This window comes from Patiria miniata, unplaced genomic scaffold (assembly GCF_015706575.1).
Source record: "Patiria miniata isolate m_02_andy unplaced genomic scaffold, ASM1570657v1 HiC_scaffold_10, whole genome shotgun sequence".
NCBI classification, from domain to species: Eukaryota; Metazoa; Echinodermata; class Asteroidea; order Valvatida; family Asterinidae; genus Patiria; species Patiria miniata.
This window is the reverse complement of record NW_024037048.1, coordinates 17333961-17353790: the sequence shown is the minus strand read 5'-3', so window position 1 is coordinate 17353790 and position 19830 is coordinate 17333961. Positions and strand designations below refer to the sequence as shown.

General features: G+C 39.7%; 1 long non-coding RNA gene across 1 annotated transcript; it reads right to left on the bottom strand.

Moving 5' to 3' along the window:
• Positions 1–15874, bottom strand: LOC119739129. The gene is made up of 3 exons (XR_005272536.1): positions 15813–15874; positions 1192–1362; positions 1–521 (listed from the first exon to the last, which is right to left on the bottom strand). It is a non-coding gene; the product is annotated as an uncharacterized LOC119739129 (long non-coding RNA).
• Positions 15875–19830: the final 3956 nt, after the last annotated feature.

The following is a 19830-nucleotide window of genomic DNA, read 5'->3' as shown; positions in this document are numbered from 1 at the left end:
TCCAGTATCCTAACTGGTTCAGCATCTGCAATCCAGTATCCTTACTGGTTCAGCATCTGCAATCCAGTATCCTAACAGGTTCAGCACCTGTGATAGCTGGGTGACCCTCTCGATGATCTTATCCTGTCTCTCTCCACCAACCTGCTGATCAAATTTCTGCAGGAAACAGTCTGGATGCCACAGCAGCTGCGCGGAGCGTACCAACCCCCACAGCTCGGCAGCATCCTCGCTGAACATAATGTAACGCATCAGCACCTGCAACAATCTTGTCTGAAAATGAGTTGCCATGATGAAACAGTCACGGCATGTCCTCCACGGATCCCAGCTGAGTCAACTACTGTTCCTATACTTGCACTAAGCATCTTGTTACACAACTGTAGGCACTCATCCTGTGTCATTGTCTTTGTTTTTGTCTCAGCTTGTCTTCCTCTCTGCTGTACCGGACAGCTGAGACCCCTTGTAGCGCTGCTGCTGTTCTGTCAGTGATCTCCTGCTCTAGGGGCTCAGTCGTCAAATGAATCCTGATGATCAAATACATCATTAAAAAAAATTAATTCTGAAAACATTTTTAATACTGACTTTTAATCTTGCAGTGTGAATCTTCGTTTTGACAAAAAAAACCTCACTGACATCTTTGCTTTAATATTCAGACTAGGTTTTCAACAGAGCAAGTAACATATATTCCATGGTTTTAGTAAAAAATACCTCCATCGAGCTTCATAAACAGCCCCAACAACTTCAACAAGCATGATGCTCAAGTTGCTAATAAGAGCAATAATACACGTCAGCTTTTTGGTTGGACTAGCTCCCAGTCAAAAAAGCGTACCTAGTTTTTTTCTTCAAAAGCTTCTTGAAAGCCCGGAACGCACCCACTCATTTGATCATTTTTTTTGGAAACGAAATATAAAATCTGTGTCGCCAACATACCCTGCAGTCCTATAATAAACCCACACTACTGGGACCTGGCATGGAGTGCTCTGAAACATGCAAAACACAGTATTGATGAGAGTCCCAAATTTTCGGACAATCATACACCTGCCGAAAGAATTTTGCAACCTGACGTTGCTGTTTTCTTCATATATCATCTCAATGAAGGACAGTCATTGCAAAAATGATGATAAGACATGAATCTAGGACTAAGAAACATTCCCAATTTCAATGTTGGGAAATACTTCAATTTTCTTGACTCACCATAGACTTTGTACCGCTGAAGTGGCGTCAGGTTGCAACATTCTTTCCATGTCTGCTGCCCATTGGAGATCAACCTGCTATCTGTACTGCCAACAATTGCATCATATGCTGCATTCCTCTGACTCTGTGTCTTGCATCACTGGCTGCTCATGGCATGCACGTCATCAATCTCTATTAAAAACCGTAGGATACAGACAGAAAGGCACTTGTATTACATAAAGAAAGCCATAGTGAGTTGCTATTTGCTGGGCGTGTACTTAAGGAACAATTCTTAGTTGAACCTAGCCCGAAAATTAGGGACTGTCCATGCAAACTCAAGTCAAAGTCTAGCCCGACTGCGTCTGGCCGGCCGTACAGTACTATCGCAAGCTCTGTAGTACGGCCAGACACTCAATGCTTCCACACACACTGATTTTTTTACCCGCTGATGTAGCGATTTTGCTACAGATTTTGATCGAGATTATCTTTTCGTCCAGGACACAAATTTCCATCCACAAAATGTAGGTGTGTTTAACGCAAAAAATAACGGGCAATTTTGAGTCAACCTTCACACTCGGTTTCCACAAGATGACTGAAGAAATATCTGTTGCATTAACTTAGAATGTATTCCGGGATCCCTTTGCAAGTTTTCCAACAACTTTGAGGCAATTTAGATTTTTTGTTTTTTCCTCAATAAAAAAATACAAGAGGTTAGGCCAAAAAAAAAAGTCTCCGGTTTCTGGTATGGAGCTTGCCCAAAAAGTGGTGCGGCGGCGCGGCTTTTTTTTTTTTACCTGATTTTTTGGGTTCAAATGTCGGCTGATGACTGCAAATGGTGCCCGAGAGAGGCCACATAAAGCTTATTCTCGACCATAACCCAATCTAAAAACACGTTAAAATTGTGCAGCAGCAGGATTCAAGTCAAACCAGTGAGTTTGGCGGTTTTGAGACATCATGTTTCATAAAACAAAAAAAATTCATTTTGCCGACGCGCATGGCTACGGCGACGCGCGCATACCAGAAACCGGAGACTTTTTTTGGGGACTTAGCCTCATATTTTTAATTCAATTTGGCAAACAACAAAAACTTTTCTCCAAAACAATTATGCAAACATTCCTTGGAAAGTAGGAGAAGCTTCGATCAACATTCATCGACCCATTTTGTTTTTTAAATATCAACCACATATAACCTTATATGGTAAGGAATTATTTTGTTTCCCCTTCTTTTCTTGCGCAGTTTTATCAAACGAAAAGCAACGATTTCTGATTTCGCAATCTACCTGAAACGAAAGCTGGACATTGTTCGTTGTGTAATTTCCTGAACGACATAGACACATTGGTTGCGCAATGCATTCCAAACGACGCGGATACGTCTTGAGACCATGATTATGTGCACCAAGTATAAAGCATGTTATCTTCTAGAAATAAAATCAAAAATATTTTGAGTGTTATTTTTAATAAGAATGTCTTTTATTTCAAGTCACTACCACTATAGCTATAGTACGCGTGTATGTATACATGCAATTTGGAACAGTGCCCTCAATAGTCAGGTAGCGTCTAAGCCCAACCCCCTCCACCCCAGCTTTTCAAACTTTCCAAGTTGGTGGCTCCGCAAATATGAACAAGAGATTGCCTCTGCTGGTCAAGAGGCCTAACTGTAGCCTTTCCACAAGGTCATCCTGACAAGCGCCGGCAGTTAACCGAGGGACGAAACAGCGAGGCGTTTTGAACGGCGACTTGACACACGTCGAGTGAGCTACAAGCGAGGTTTTCCAAATCCTAGCTTCATTCCAATACCGGATCCAGCTCTATTGCCAAGCCGCATGCCCGAAACCGGTTTACGGAACGAAGCCGGAGTTTGAGAAACGCCGGTATGTCTCATGACCTCGATGACTTTCGGTCGTTTTGTAAACATAGGCTTCGTGCCCGGCTTCGGAACAAGGCCATGTAAGGCCCCTAATCAGACAAGTGGCTTTGTCATTTACTTGCATGGTATGGTCCCACTGGTATGGGGGAGGGGAGGGGGAAGGGGGGAATGTGGTCGTTCAACTATCCCACCCCACCCCCATCGTCGCTACGTCATTGCTTCAGAGATTATTATAAATCGAGGTGGTTCGCAATACAGAATGGCAAACTCTGGTGTGATTTGTCCGGATATCACCAGGGCTAGTTCAGGGTGAATCGTGCGCTTTATGCGGAGGCCACAAACTAGCAAATGTAGGAAGTCTGGTCGTTCCATACAAGCCTTTCTCGTTTAAATCACTTAACATGCTTTATTGGAACTGTGTCATTACTTTAGGTAGTGAGCGTTTGCTTTTTAGGTCCATCATCACCGGTCATACATTCTAACATTTCTGGAAATGATTATTCGAACTGGGAGATATTCAAGTGTAAAAACCTTTTCCACATTTAGAAGGCCACGATTATACACGGGCCGTATATGATGCGTAAAGTTCATGGAAGTTTATTTAACTGTATTTTATTTCCTCAAAGTCCCAATCAATGAGCAAAGCCTACCTCAGGGGCATAACTACGGGGACACGGGGCATATACCCCCACCCCCTGTGGAAGCCGGCCCCAGCCCTCCCCCGCCCCATTTTGAAAACCTGAATTAAAACATTCACTGTAAGCTGTAATAATACGTTTATTTTGCATTTAGTGCAGCCTTTGAAAAAAAAACACGCACCTCAGGTGCCCTACCCCAAGTTAAACCCAAGTTTCTCCGCTGGCTTGAGTACGATTTAATTCCTCATAATCCCGAATATATCCACACAATTTAATAGACTGAAGCGCCAACTGTACATTGAATGAATCACGGCCGGTGTATACGTCACTTGTCTATCCACCAATCACAGTTTGTCGGTGACAAGTTGGTGACGACAAGTCGGTGACCACAAGTGAGTGGTCTGTGACTGACAGATTGTGTGTGTCAATCATAAATTCCATATTTGGATGTGTCACCGACATCCATACAATATCCACCAATAAGAAGCGGCCATTTCAATCTCGGTGACTAGTTTTTATGGTGACTATATAGCCTCAACGACATTAACATTGCTTTCATATCATTAATATGAAGCGAGTCGGTGATGTGTGATTGACAGCGCACAGGAGCCATGCAATCACAATCCAGGTCCGATTGACAGCGCACAGGAGCCATGCAATCACAATCCAGGTCCGAGTTTTTAGTCACTGCTCAGGAAATCGATGGCACTATTTAAGAAAATGTGGGGCCGTCCACCCTTCACATCAACCACAGGTCACCTTCGGACGACAACCAGAGAGAGAACTGACTGCAAGAACAAGATTTTGCTCGGTGAGTGTTTGAAACAATCATTTTTCCTCTGAAGAAATTTGTTGTTTTTGCACAATGTGTTTGAATCAATGCGGGATTCAGATTTTGTTGAATGTTGCTGATTCAATGATTCTCCAAACAGCGAGCGCGGTGGTAGGCTTGATATTTTCCCGTCTTTGTGTGCTTGTGAAAATGTGGTAGCTTGAGGACTGAAAAAAAAAACCCAAGATTTTTATGAACAAATTGTTCTTTTTTATTTCACTATGACTCTAATACACGTCTGCTAACAGCAAAACCAGCACGCTAATTCCGATCCAGAAGTTGTGCCTTTTCCCAACGACCACTTTGGAGTTGATAAAGTATTGCGATAATTTACAAATGTGTTTGAAATTAACTTGTTCAGACGGACTTTGTTTGTGCATAACATTCACTAAGCCCGTCTGAAAGAGTTAATTTCAAACACTTTTGTAAATTATCGAGCTATTTTATTTCAGCTCTTATAATGTAAACAGTTGGTGCGGATGCAGACCACGGTTTTGCGAGTTCAAATTTCAAGGCAATAAAAATGAGGAATTCCTGTCTGGCAATATTTCCGCTACTACTTCCATTGTGCACTCTCAAAAACAAATTGTCCAAATACTTACTGGTTTCTTTACTTCTTGAACAAAAATCATTTGGATTCTTGTCGATATGGATAATACACTACGAAGTCACATTTATGGACTTTTTAAAATTTAGGTTCGACTGTTAGGTTGGACTGTTTTCTGACCGCAGTTTTTCGCAAGTATAAAACATCAAGTTCCCTGCTGTGATTCAGAACAGTAAAGATGTATTGATCATTCAAAATAATATTTCAGAGGAACTACAAAAAACAAGGCTCGCAAAACCTGGACTCTTTATAACCTGGCCAATATTTTTGGCACGATCAAGCACACTCTTACTTTTTGCCTCCCTTTTTCCTATTGACTTTATCGTTTAAATTTTCAAACATGAAATCCTAGTGCAATGTACTCACATTATTTCCGGATATCACTCAAACTCAATCAGAATGAAAAGTTATGCGGAATTTGGTCACGGAAGAACGTATACAGGTATCCGGACATCTCAAAATGCCGGTCTTATTTGTGTTATTATTTGTGGGTATTCTCAGTGCCTTTGAACTTTGTTGTTCAACTGGCATTTTGCTATAGTTCACAGTGCGCCATTCCGGTTTCATCAAGTTACTTTTAAGCATTGCAGGATAAAAGTGTCACTGGTCAGAATAGACTAGAGGGCGCAAATACAAACGCACTGGATCATGATGATGCACACAGTTTTATACAAGTTCAATAGCTGGATGCATTTTGTAGAATTCATGGATAGATTTAATTTTTGGAGAACGCATTTGAGATAAATAGTCAACCCAAATTACATTTTCACTGTACAGACATTTTTTTGGCCGTATTGTACTTGTGGAATTCAGCTATGCCTCCCCACCAGACTCCAAGTTATCTCCTAGAGGATTTTTAATGACTCATATTGTTGTTGGTATTTGTTTTCAGCCAGCAATCCGCTCAAGTGTTGAAGAGTGCTTCTGCGAGAGAATTCAAGAACTGTGCTTAGGTGAGTGTATGTTGACATTTTCTTCATTCAAGCATCAGAATAGAGCAGTGATTTGGTAGGAGACTGTTCCTTTTTTTCTATGCATTGAATCTTTTGGTCCAAATTAGAAACCAGAAAACGTCATTCAATTACCTCTACGAAAAAAATAATCCTGGCCATGATGGTTAGTCTTCTCAATTATCCCTTCTAAAAAAATATCCTCCAAGCCATAGTCTCCTGAATTATCCCTTCTAAAAATATCCTCCTAGCCATGATGGTTAGTCTCCTCAATGATCTCATCTAAAAAGAATTCCTCCAAGCCATGATGATTACTATCCTAAATTATTATCACATCTAAAAAATATCTTCCAAGCCGTGATGGTTTGTGCGTTCAATAATTTCTTCTAAAAAAAAAATCCTCCTAGCCATGATGTTTAGTCTCCTCAATTTTCCCTTCTAAAATATCCTCCTAGCCGTGGTGATTAGTCTCCTCAATTATCCCTTCTAAAATATATCATCCAAGCCATGATGGTTTTCATCTCAATAATCTCTTCAAAAAAAATCCTCCTTGCAGTGATGATTAGTCTCCACAATATTATCTCTTTAGAAAAGATCCTCCTATCCATGATGGTTAGTCTCCTTAATAATTATCACATTTAAAACATATTCTCCTTGCCAGGATGATAGTCTCCTCAATTATCCCTTCTAAAAAATATCCTTCTAGCTATGATGGTTTTCATTTCAATAATCCCTTCTAAAAAATATCCTCTTAACCGTGATAAGTCACCTCAATTATCCCTGTAAAAAAAACTCCTAGCCGTGGTGATTAGCCTCCTCAAATATCCCTTTTCAAAAGAAAATATCCTCCTAGCAATGATGGTTAATCTCCTCAATGATCACATCTAAAAAATATCCTCCAAGTCCAGATGATTAGTTTCCTCAATTATCTCTTCTAAAACATATCCTCCAAGCCATGATGGTTTTTATTTTAATAATCCCCTCTAAAAAAATCCTCCTAGCCATGATGGTTTGTCTCCTCAATTATCCCTTCTAAACAATATCCTCCTGGCCATGATGGTTAGTCTCCTTAATTATCCCTTTAAAAAATATCCTCCAAGCCATGTTGGTTTTCATTCAATAATCCCTTCTAAAAAAATCCTCCTAGCCGTGATGATAAGTCTCCTCATTTAACCCTTCTAAAATATCCTCCTAGCCATGATGGTTAGTCTTCTCAGTTATCCCCTTGAAAAATATCCTCCAAGTCATGATGATTAGTGTCTTCAATTATCCCTTTAAAAAACCTCCTTGCCGTGTTGATTAGTCTTCTCAATTATCCCTTCTCAATATATCCTCCAAGCCATGATGATTAGTCTCCTCAATTATCACATCTAAAAGATAACATCCAAGCCATGATGGTTTGTCTGTTCATATAATCAATAATAATAATGTTCAATAATCCCTTCTAAAAAGATACCTCCTTGTCATGAGTGTGAGTCTCCGCAATTATCCCTTCTAGAAATTGTCCTCCAAGCCATGATGGTTAGTCTCCTCAATTATCACATCTAAAAATTAACTTCCAAGCCGTGATTGTTTGTCTGTTCAATAGTCTCGTCTGAAAAATATCCTCCAAGCCGTGATGGTTTTTATTTCAATAAGCCCTTCTAAATAAAAATATGCTCCTAGCCATGATGAGTAGTCTCCTCAATTAACTCTTCTCAAAAAAATCTTCCAAGCCGTGATGGATTGTGTGTTCAGTAATCTCTTCTAAAAAATATCCTCCTAGCCATGATGGTTTGTCTCCTCAGTTATCCCTTCTAAAAATATCCTCCTAGCCATGATGGTTAGTCTCCTCAATTATCTCTTCTAAAAATATTGTACAAGCCATGATGATAAGTCTCCTCAATTATCCCTTCTGAAAAAAATCCTCCAAGCAATGATAGTTAGTCTCCTCCATTATCCCTTCAAAATATCTTATTAGCCGTGATGATTAGTCTTCTCAATTATCCCTTCCTTCTAAAACATATCATCCAATCCATGATGGTTTTCATTTCAATAATCCCTTCTACAAATATCCTCCCAGCCGTGATTATTAGCCTCCTCAATTATCCCTTTAAAAAATATCCTCGTGGCCATGATGGTTAGTCTCCTCATTTAGCCCTTCTAAAAAATATCCTCCTAGCCATGAGGGTTAGTCTCCTCAATGATCACATCTAAAAAAATATCTTCCAAGCCTTGATGGTTTGTCTGTACAATAATCTCGTCTAAAAAATATCCTCTAACCATGATGGTTTTTATTTCAATAATCCCTTCTAAAAAATATCCTCCTAGCCGTGATGATAAGTCTCCTAAATTATCCCTTCTCAAAACAATATCTTCCAAGCCGAGATCGATTGGGTGTTCAATAGTCTCTTCTACAAAAATATCCTCCAAGCAATGATTGTTTTTATTTTAATAATCCCCTCTAAAAATCCTCCTGGCCATGATGGTTTGTCTCCTCAATTATCCCTTCTAAAACAATATCCTCCTCGCCATGATGGTTAGACTTCTCAATTATCCCTTCAAACAAATATCCTCCTAACCATGATGGTTTTCATTCAATAATCCCTTCTAAAAAAATCTTATAGAACTGCGCCTGGAACACACCTTTTTGAACCGTAGCCTTTTTGTTTGTGGTCTTTGAATCAACATGCGATTCAGTTTCAAATTCTCCCTATTATAACTAACTTCGTTCGACGACGTCACAATGCTGAATTGTCGCAAAGACGTTTATGGTAATTGAAAGAATATCTACGGCAGACCAGCAAATAAACTGCCATGGACCTCAGTGATAAATACCTCCACTTGTAAAGATCAAGACAAATACTCACAACTCTCCAAGGTGTTTGAGACACCCATCAAATTACAGCTTATATCATCATCTTTCATTGTCTGTTCAATTTTTGCGGTATAATCCGATGACTTTTTGGGATAAAAATTCCATCCAAAGATGATGACCCTGTAGTCCTGTAGTCCATCGCCCAAGGCACAATCTGCCACTTCACAAAACAATTAACACTCTGGTTTATTAGGACAAAAGATATTGCTCAAATATCTTTGAGGGAGCCTGACCCTCCCCCTTGCAGGGGGTTGGGTTAATAGGGTTATGGTTAGGGGAGGGTCAGGCTCCTAAAAAAAATATGTCAGATTGTTGTGACAGGCAAACGGGTAATATTTTGTGTGCATGTTTCACAGCGAGGACTGGGGGGCGGGGGTGGCCCCCCTCCCCACCCTCTTGATCCGCGCCTGTCAAACTATTTTGTCAAATTTTGACCTGAAATGATTGTAATTTGATGTATGATGACGTCATGACGACGTCACTAAACTATCCACATCTTCACACTAAGGTTCGTGCTCATATCAGGATTCATCCTTCTGTGGCTTCTTTTTGCATTTTAAATTCACCTAAATTTGACCTACCAGTAACCCCGGAAGGAAAGGTCAGACGACTTTACCTTCGAATATCAAAAATGTTTATCAAGGTATAGTCAATCAGATTTCAAAGTGTGAACATTATTGTTCATTTTGTTTATGAGGTTTTGCAGTGAAATCGCTTGTAATAAGAAACCCGATGACGTCATTATGACGTCAGAGTATAAAAAAGGTACACCTCGGAGTCAGCGTTGATGTTTGTTAAAAGTTTGAAGTCTGTACTGTTCAGAAGAAAAGTTGCAGATAATTATTGTCAGAAAAAAAACCAGAAAGAAAGAAAAAAAGAAAGAAAGAAATTTCTTAACATTTCCAAACAATGATCGGGTAGTACCCGATCACCCAAATATATCAGGGTTTTGTTGTTCGGAATGAGGAATTCCTGTTTGACATTATTTCCGCCTCTACTTTCATTTCGCACGCTTCAAACTAAATTATTGTTCACATACTGACTGGTTTAGTTTTTGATAAAGTTAAAATCTTGTCACTATAATGGATAGCACACTGTACATTCACGGAAAGTTGTATTGTCAAAACAAAGGCTATCAGGTAGGACTTTTTCTAGTCATATCTGATTGCAGTTTTTAGAAGAGTTTAAACATCAAGTTCCCTGCTGATTTTAGGTTAGTTTCAACTGATTGTGATTAATGCTTAAACAAATTCACGCACTTTTAATACTTAAAAAAGTGTCTTTCTTTGGTTTACAGAAGACATATTGCGAAAGCTCTAACCTTTATAAATAACCTCACCCATAAAATCAGTATGATCAACCACCCCTTATTTTCTTCCTCATTTTGCCATTTTAATGTTAACAATTTAATTTTAAAACACGGAAACTCTGGTGCAATGTACTCACATTGTTTCCCGGCAATCACTGAAACTAATTCAGGATCAACAGTTATGGGGAAGTTGGTCACGGAAGAACGTTTTTCAGGAAATCCGGACATCAAAAACATTCCTGTCTTATTGTGTGTTATTGCTCAAGCAGTACCCTTTCAACTTTGCCATTTCGCTAGAGTTCACAGTGCGCTTTGATCATCAAGTTACATTCAGCAGGATGAACGAGTCATGAATATAGAGGGCGCAAATACAAACGGACCGGATTGTGATATGATGCACACAGTTTTAGACCAGTTCAATTTTCTTTATTTAACCGTGTGAATTTGTAGAAATCATGTGAAGAGTTGGTGTTTGTACAAATTACTCAGGCTTTCTGTTCGCCTGAAGAGATTGAAGCAAAAGCTCTCGATGAATTCACTCATGTATTTGCATGTAGGGTTCCACTCAGCATGCCGCCGGATTCTGTTGGATATTTGGACAAACAGCCATATTGATTTTTGGCTTATTTTTCGAAAGTTTTTGGTGATTGGTACAGATTTTCACAAATCTGAAATATTTTGTGAGACAAGTTTCAGTTGACTAACAGATGGTGGCTTACTAGAGCCAAACCGGTGCGCTGATTTCCTATCCGGAAAATAAATCTTTATTGAACGACTGTAACTTGACTGCGGTAGTCCAGCTGTAGTGTTTGCGCCCCTACTTCCTTGGTATGAGATCGATTTCCCCCACAAATGCAGAAACTGTATGCTCATTGTGATTCCTACAACTACAAGTTCAAGCATACCTTGAACCAGTTAGAGGAACATATGATCAATTGCTCACAATCTTAGGTATGATGCAGCACAACTAACTTTTGAACTTTTAGCTTAGTTGATGCTATACATTTGACCAAAACAGATAAATTAAAGCGATTATTTTTTTGGTTCTTGTCACTGAATTTCGTTGCTAACACACGTTAATAGTCTGCCCACCGGCACACTATTTCGAAAACGTCTTCAGTTTTTTGAAGACGATGTATATTGTCTGATATAACACTATACAAACACGAAATAATTCAGTGTCAAAAACAAAGCTGTTCAGACTCGACTGGTTTTGAATCAAATTTTGGGAGCATTTTTTTAAAGAGCTCATTCCATCAAGTTCCCTGCTGTGATTCAGAATAGTTGAAATTTATCGGGATTCGCACTTATTCAAAATAATTCACGCACTTGTAATAGTTCAGGTAAAAAATTACTGGGTTAACATTTTGGTTTAAAGAAAACAATCTTGCAAAATTTCGACTCTTTAAATTAAACAACATTAAACAGTATAGGTATGATCAACCACCCCCTTATTTTCTGCCTCGTTTTTTTCCCTGTTTAATTTATCATTTTAATTTTTAAACATGAAGTCCTAATGCGATGTACTCGCATTGTATTCCGGCAATCACTCAAACTAATTCAGGATGAAGAGTTATGGGGAAGTTGGTCACGGAAGAACGTTCATCAGGAAATCCGGACAACTCAAACATGCCTGTCTTATTTTGTGTTATCATTTATGTGGATACTCAGTACCCTTTGAACTTTGTTGTTAAACTGTGTCATTTCGCTAGAGTTCACAGTGCGCTATTCCGGTTTGATCATCAAGTTATATTCAATCATAGCAGGATGAACGAGTCATGAATATAGAGGGCGCAAATACAAACGGACCGGATCGTGATGATGCACACAGTTTTATTCAAGTTCAAATTGCTTTATCTAGTTTGATTCATTTGTAGCAATCATGTACAGCGTTGATGTCTGTGCACATTATTCGTCCTTTCTGTTCCCTGTCAAGGGCGGATCCAGAACACAATTTTTTGGGGTAGCCCCCCCCCCCAAAAAAAAAATTGGTCCCCGTAAAGTGGGTCCAAAAAATTACGGCGTGGGGTTCAGGGCCCGCTTAATCATGGGCCCCGAATTTGTTGTAATTCTTAATGCTCTGTGGCGATCTGAGGAAATTTCTGACCACTTTAACCATTTTTTTGTTTCGAAAAGATGGTAGTGTACCCAGTGCCTGCCTTTATTGCGACGTCACTTAAAAACAAAATTGGGTTTTTTTGGGCGGGGCGGGGGGGGGGGGGGCATGGTTCCCTCCCCCCCCCCCCCGGATCCGCCTTGTCCGCTGTTCGTCTTAAAATATGAAGCACAAGCTCTGTTTGCATGCAGGGTTCCACTCAGCATGCCACTTAGATTTCGTTGAATATTTTCTCGAAATATGGCGATAGTAGTATTTGCTGAATACTTTGAAAGTGTTTGGTCAGTTAGTACACAAATAATAATAAAAAAAATATGGGACATTATTCGGTTAACAAACAAATGGGGGATGATGCTAGTAGTCCAACCGGTGCGCTGATTTCCAATCCGGAACATAATTATTTGTGTAACGACCGTACCTTGACTGCGGTGCCCACCTGATTTCCGCCGCTACTTCCTTGGTATGAGATCGATTGTCCTTGATAATGCAGAAAATGTATGTTCATTGTGATGCCTACAATTTCAAATGCAAGCAATTTAAAAAAGAAACATAGGATTATTTGCTTTTGAAATTTTTTTTCGTGAGAAGCAACAAAATGGCTTTAAAAACTTAAGAAGGTCGCAACCAAACTGTTGAAGTTTCAGCTCAGTGGATACTATCATTGAGAAAAAGCAGAGAAAACGTATGCACTATTTTGTTGGATCTCGTAACTTGATTCCGTTGCCAACACCTTAACAATTCTTTTGTAATTTTAAAAACACCTTCAAAGTTTTCAAACGATTATAACAGGCAAAATACTTTCACCGGGTATTTGATACCAGTCTTATCTTCACTCTCAGCATTGCAAGGTTTCTGTCATTAAATGTACTTTTCCGGGCAATTGCAAATGATCCTACGTGGCCTTAAATTCTTTTTGCATACAGATTTCTCTGAGAAAATCTGGGCATTTGTTTTGGTAGTTACTGCGTTTGATTCGAAAGTATTAAATCCTTCAAAGAAGACATGAATATTGTTGCTCGTGCGTGGGTCTGTTCAGGGCCGTTGCATGCAGGACGCATTCCGCTTTAAAAATATATATATATATATAATCAGTCCTGATCACATTTCGCCCGACAGAGATTTTGATCTGGGGGTGTTTTACTTGTGAAATTCAGCTATGCCTCCCCCAACAGCCCCCAAGATATCTCCCAGCGGATTTTCAATGACTCATTTTCGTTGGTATTATTTCCAGCTCGCAATCTGCTGAGTGTTGAGGATTCCCTTCGTGATAGAATTCAAGAACGTTACATCGAGGTGAGTGTCTGTTATTTGACACTTTCCTCACTCAATCATCAGAACAGAGCAGTGATTTTGGTGGGAGACTGTATTTTTTTCTCTATATTTATACACCTTTTGGTCAAAACTTTTACTGAAAACATCGCTCGAGTGATATTCCCTCCCTATAACACCCACCGTAGAACTGTGCCAGACATTTTGGCCTGCAGTCTTTGCAAATTCCTCGTTAAACTCATCAGGGTGCCTCGAACTTATAGCGGAAACACGCTGAAATTTCCTTCACAGTTTTTTTTTATGCAGGTACATCAGTTGGCAAAAAAAGAGAACTAAGATGAAAATAAATATTGATCACACCAATACTTAGTTGCTGTGTAATCAGATTCTTTGGAATTTGTCTTCTTTTATTTATTTTTTAAATAGGAATTGTGTTCGCAACCGTTGTCCTAATTTTTTCTTGATCGTTCATCACTTTGTAATTCGTTTGTGACTGTTTATCAACTTCGGGAATCATAACATATAGGTTTTCCCGTCCAATTTCTCAACTTGTTCGTCCAATCTTAGAGACTGTTCATTACATTGAAAAAAGGTCGCATTTAGCGCATTCGATTTTTTAAAAATATTTTACACACACCAAAGCGTGAAGGCAACTTTTCGTGCAAAAGAAAATCCATTTCTTTTGTTGGTTTTCGATTTTGCACTGAGTGTCGGCGAATTTGTAAAAGGAAGTATTCATTTTCAACGAAGGTTCAATGGAATAAGGAGTCTATTTAATATGCAATTCGCAAATCGCCAATCGTATTGGCCACAAAAAAATCAAATTGATATGATTTTTTTTTTACTTCCAAAGAGGGATTACAACAATTAACAAACTGGTGACTTAATTGTCCTTACATAAAAATCTGTATTTTGACATAGTATTATATCGGCGAGTGTTCTAAATGTATTTCCTTCTATCACTTTGACACTTTACATTGATACAGTTCTGTTCTGCTTTTTTCATATTCCCTTCCCAGGCATTCCAATCTTTGAAATAGCTGTAGATTCCTTAATCCAAACTTTTCAAAAGCCATGTCATTTTATACTCTGTTGTATCACTATAACACAATATCTTGCTAATGCAACTTCCAAATATCATTGAACTGTGTTGCTTTTGTAAACGTCCGCATCAAAGTGAATTCCCGAGCGGGACTGAACCACAATGCACAAGAAATTCAATGCACAAGTCACGTAATTTGCTGCTTACTTTTCACGCGTGAATGAAGAATACCCTAAAAAATGTTAAGCTTGCGCTAAATTCAACCGGGTGTGAAAAGGTCTGCATGTTTTATGCGAATTTGAATGCAAATGTTTTATTATTGAATTAAGCAAAGTGTGAAAATGGGCGGGAAACCCTAAAATATTTCATATTGAATGAAGAATTCCATTGCTGCTTTAAAACTCATAGCGAACTGGAGTTAAAAGTCAATTTGCCTGGACAAGTGCAACAAAAGCTTAGAATGCCAACGAACTTTTGACCGAGTTCCTATGGTGTCTCAAAAATAGATACATGCCTTTAAAATGATTGGAAAAAAAAGTTTCAATAATAACGTTTAAACAAATTGAAAGCTAATTTCAAGAATCAGTCAATTCGAGAAAAATTGAACAATGCGACATTAAACAGGTTGTTTTTCTTGACGAATTCGGCCGAGAAAACTTATTATTCTAATTACTTGACCGTAATAACTTGGTGAGAAATTTTTCCTGTTTTGGGGTGGCAATGTATCCAATTGAGAAAAAAAATCTCACTAATTTATCTTAATTGATAATGAAATAGTATTCCTGACTAAAGTGTAAACTTAACCAGTTTTCGTTTGTATGTTTTTTCAGCCTACACTGAATTCCTTGTGATCTCTTCTTGGACCTGATCTTCAAGAACGAACCATCGAGGTGGGTGTGGTGAGGTTTAATTAATGATTCTATCAGGACCGGGGAAGGTGCAAGATGTGCTCCGCCCCCCCCCCCCCCCCTCCCCTCCTAACAAAGAAAACATTCTTCGAACAATGATTCCTCCAATCTAATTTTTTTGGGTTTTTTTCCTTCAAATCTGACGGCGGATTGTCATGACTTTTAGATTAGTTCTCCTGTTTATCAAACCTCAATATTTTTCTCCTCTTCCCGTTTTTAAAAACTATTTTATTGAAAAAAAATCTCACCTGATTTGTTTCAGTTTAATCATTGTTATTCTGTACAGAATGAAGATCTTCGTGGCAACCGTTCTTTCAATCGCCCTCCTTCTGGGTAACTCCGTCAACCTCCGAGCTTCCGTTACTGGGCCGGTTGCCTCGGACGGTGATGGTCCTGCAACTCAGGCATGTCCGATGTGCTGCCAGGGGTCGGCTGCAATTCCCGGCATACCAGGTTTGCCTGGGTCCTTAGGTCAACCAGGGTCAAAGGGCGAGCCAGGTCAAAAGGGTGATATTGGATCGATTGGACCTATGGGTGAGCGTGGAGCAGCTGGGCCTCAAGGGGACGAAGGCATAGGCCAGCCCGGAAAAATTGGTCCAAGAGGAGTCCCAGGTGTTGTAGGGCCAACGGGGGAAACTGGTGTCAAAGGTCAAAAGGGTGAGCCAGGGGAGGCACCAGACGACTCCAACCAGCGGGTAGCATTCACCGTGGTGAGGACGAGCAGCTCGGATACGCTGAGCAACGACCGTTTGCTCTTCCAGGCGACCGAGACGCTTCTGCCGGGTACCAGCTTCGATCTCGAGACCGGCACGTTCACGTGTGGTGTGCCGGGCACCTACGTGTTCATGTTTTCTGTGTGCAAATATCCTTCCAGCAGCGAGCTGTACGTTCAGCTCCGGAAGAACGGCGACGTGGTTGTCTCTGGCCGTAGCAATGATTCAAGTCACTATGAGCAGGTGTCTGGGAGCGCGGTGGTGGTTCTGCAGCGTGGAGATACGATGTATCTCACAATGTCCGGTAGGGCGCATAGTAATTCCTGGCACTACACCTCATTCAGTGGCTTCCTCCTTTACCCCGAATAAACACAATCCAACACATAAAGATACACAAGCATTGTGTTGCTGATTTTTTTTAATCGCTTTCCATTTTGCCGAAACATTAACTAATGAATTAAAACAAATAATGTTCAATGACAATGTCACAAAATATTATTATTAATGTTTTTGCATTGCGCATGCTCTGATCTATATACTACAATGGATTTGCCAATTTTTTTTGACTTTTTGCAAAACAAAATATTTAGCTTTATATGCATGAGTATTGGGATATAGTGAAAAGTATGCGTTAAGTTTTTTGACGATTTTTTTTGGACCCATTGTAGGTCTATCGAGAAGTATTTTGATGGAATATTTTTTCAAAGCAAGCTGGGTCATTATTTTTGTAGAAACAAAAGATTTGCAATATAAAAGCAGTGCCACCATATGTATCCAGAAATGTTAACAACTAAAAAAAAATGTGTTTATGGTGTTATCTCGACCAACCTGGATTTTTTAGGCCATGTTTCTGACCGCCATTTTTTTTATTGCCACATTTGGTCAACATATAAAATAACGTGGTTTTTTTTTTCCCGAAAATAAATGCAACTTCTTTGTAGTATTGGGTATTTAAAACAGATTAATTAAACACAATAACTGTATCCTAATTGAAGCAAACAAAGTATAAAAGACATACAGACAAACAAAATATTTTGCTACCTACCTGGATAATTTTAGGGCGTTTACTATAACATGTTATTTTCTTCGCCATATGTTCCCTGTATGCCCAGCACAGATAATGTCAATTAAATCAATCCCATGCATGTATCAATTTTTATTTCATGTCACAAAAAAAGTCTCGAGTGATTGAATCTGATTTTCTTATAGACTTTAAGCTTGGCATTTGGATTAACAATTGTTTGAAATATTCTAATGCTATTCACAGCAATTAGAACACACTGGATTTTATGAAATGATTGCATTATTTTAAACGTTACAATATGTGAGAATTATGTAAAAGTAGTACAATTGACTGGCTATGAAAACAGTATGCATAAAACCTCATTCTGAGGATTACCAAAAGCACCACCATTGTTGATAAATACTCTCTTTTTTTCGATTGGCTTCGTTATGAAAAAAACAACATGATTTTAATTAATTTCAGTTGAAACAGAAACGTGCCCACAGTAATGAAAAATGTGGGATTGGCTGTTGTTTTTAAAGCCCGTAAAAATGCGACAAGTGTTTCTTGATTAACAGACTCCAAATTATTTGAAGACTTTCATTGTTCTTAATCAGTATTACTTGATTGCATTCAAGAAACTCACTTTGAAAACATCAGTGAAAGTGTGAGCCCGTTAGATGGTAAAGAAACAATCTTAACGAAATCAATCAAAACAAAGCACAAATTCCATTCAAGTGAGGAGGGTCTTTCAACTGGTTGGAATTGTCCTTTGTCACTTTATCATTTCAAGTGAATTTCTTTGTATTGACTTTTATTTGGATGCCATATTTGGCATCCCTGCTGACAGCATATCCTTGGATAATGTCTCCAGCCAGCACATGTACATGTAAGCTGAACAAGTACGCTTCCTGGGAATAGGTAGACTCCTGCAAGAAATCAAAGAAAAGGTTATAATGGACCCTTCCTGCATGTCAATCAACAGTGCACATTGGCCAATCAGATCACCACTTTTGATCAGGTGACCACAGTAGCTCAGTCAGACTGGGTCACAAGCACTGTTAGATCTATTGCTCACCCCGCCCCCATTTTTTGCACCAGCGGTTAACACCCCCCCCCCCCCCCCCCCCCAGTATTCTGTAAAGAGTGCCCTTTTTACACAAGTAACTTTTAGTTTTTACACAAGTGTCCTTAGTTTTGTTTAAAAAGTTTCTTGTTTCGCCAGCGGCTTTTAAAGAATTTTTGGTATTTCGTGTAAACGTCAGCAATTGTGCTGGCATGAAAAGAGCCACCCATTGACCTACCGCCGTTTGCGAGTTAACCACGCCCCTTAGACAACTCTATAAGCCTTTTCGCTGATACCGCCATCTTTGAATAATTTTTTTTTTCGGGGGGGGGGGGCATTACAATGAAAATACGTCTCATCATGCAACTGTAGCTGAGAATGATGGGATGTCTTTTCATTGTAATCCCCCCCCCCCCATTTCAAAGATGGCGGTTTCCGCGAAACGGCTCATGGAATTTTGTACGTTAACTTTTGTTTGTCTCAGATTTTGGCGTTCTGCGTCCATTTGTATATCATGTTTAGACAATATTTTACAAGCTGCGTTGACGCAATTCCACCGTGATAGGTTAATTGTCCGATAGTGGCCATTATCGCCGGTTTGTACTTACATGACAATGAGCTGAGCCTCCTGGGAATGTTGGAGAAGCAATTCACGGATCCGCATCTGTCTGTTGGTCTGAAAGAAAAAGAAAGATTTCAGGCGAAAAAATGGAGTGATTTATTGATGTTTAATAAAGTCGAGTTCCATGCACTTGGCAAATCACATGAACTGAGAGTTGTACGGAAAAATGGATTGAAGTGATCAATCTCATTATTGAAAATCACCCACCAGAATGTCAAAGGTTTGCCACAATTAACAGATGTTGCAAGACTGGACTTAAAATCACAAAAACCAGGGACTTAGCGTAAAGTGGACACTGGGAAAGCTTCAAGTGTATTGTCTCCATGCATGGACAAAAGAGGGCGCTTTATAGTCAAACAAGCAGAAGCCGGAATGAGGGACACTTCACTGGTTCACTCATGCTGGTTATCGTGTATTTGGTACCAGCATTTATAAGCCACGATGGCGCCCAAATGGCCCTCGTTTATAGTTTTCTCTGTGGGGGGGGGGGGGGGGGGGGGGGGCTTGAGCGCAAAGAGGAGATTCTACCTTCTCGTTGAGCGTAGTGACTTCCTCCTTGCTGATCTTCCAAGGACACTTCTCCGTGGTCTCCCCTGCTTCCTCATCCAGCATCCAGGGTTTGGACAGCCCTTGAACCGTCTCAGGCTCTCAGTCCTTGGGCTTCTTGTTCAGGTCCGGGATGACCTCCACGTCCGAGCAGTTGATGCGGAACTTGCTGAGCATGTTGGCAATGTTCATCTTCTCCCTGTCCATTTGCTCCTTCTTGCCCGTGGCGGCAAAGACGCGCAGCTTGCATTTCTCCCAGTTGGATTCAAGGAGATGAGGTGAGGGATGAGTAGGGTCAAGCCTGGGGGGGGGGGGG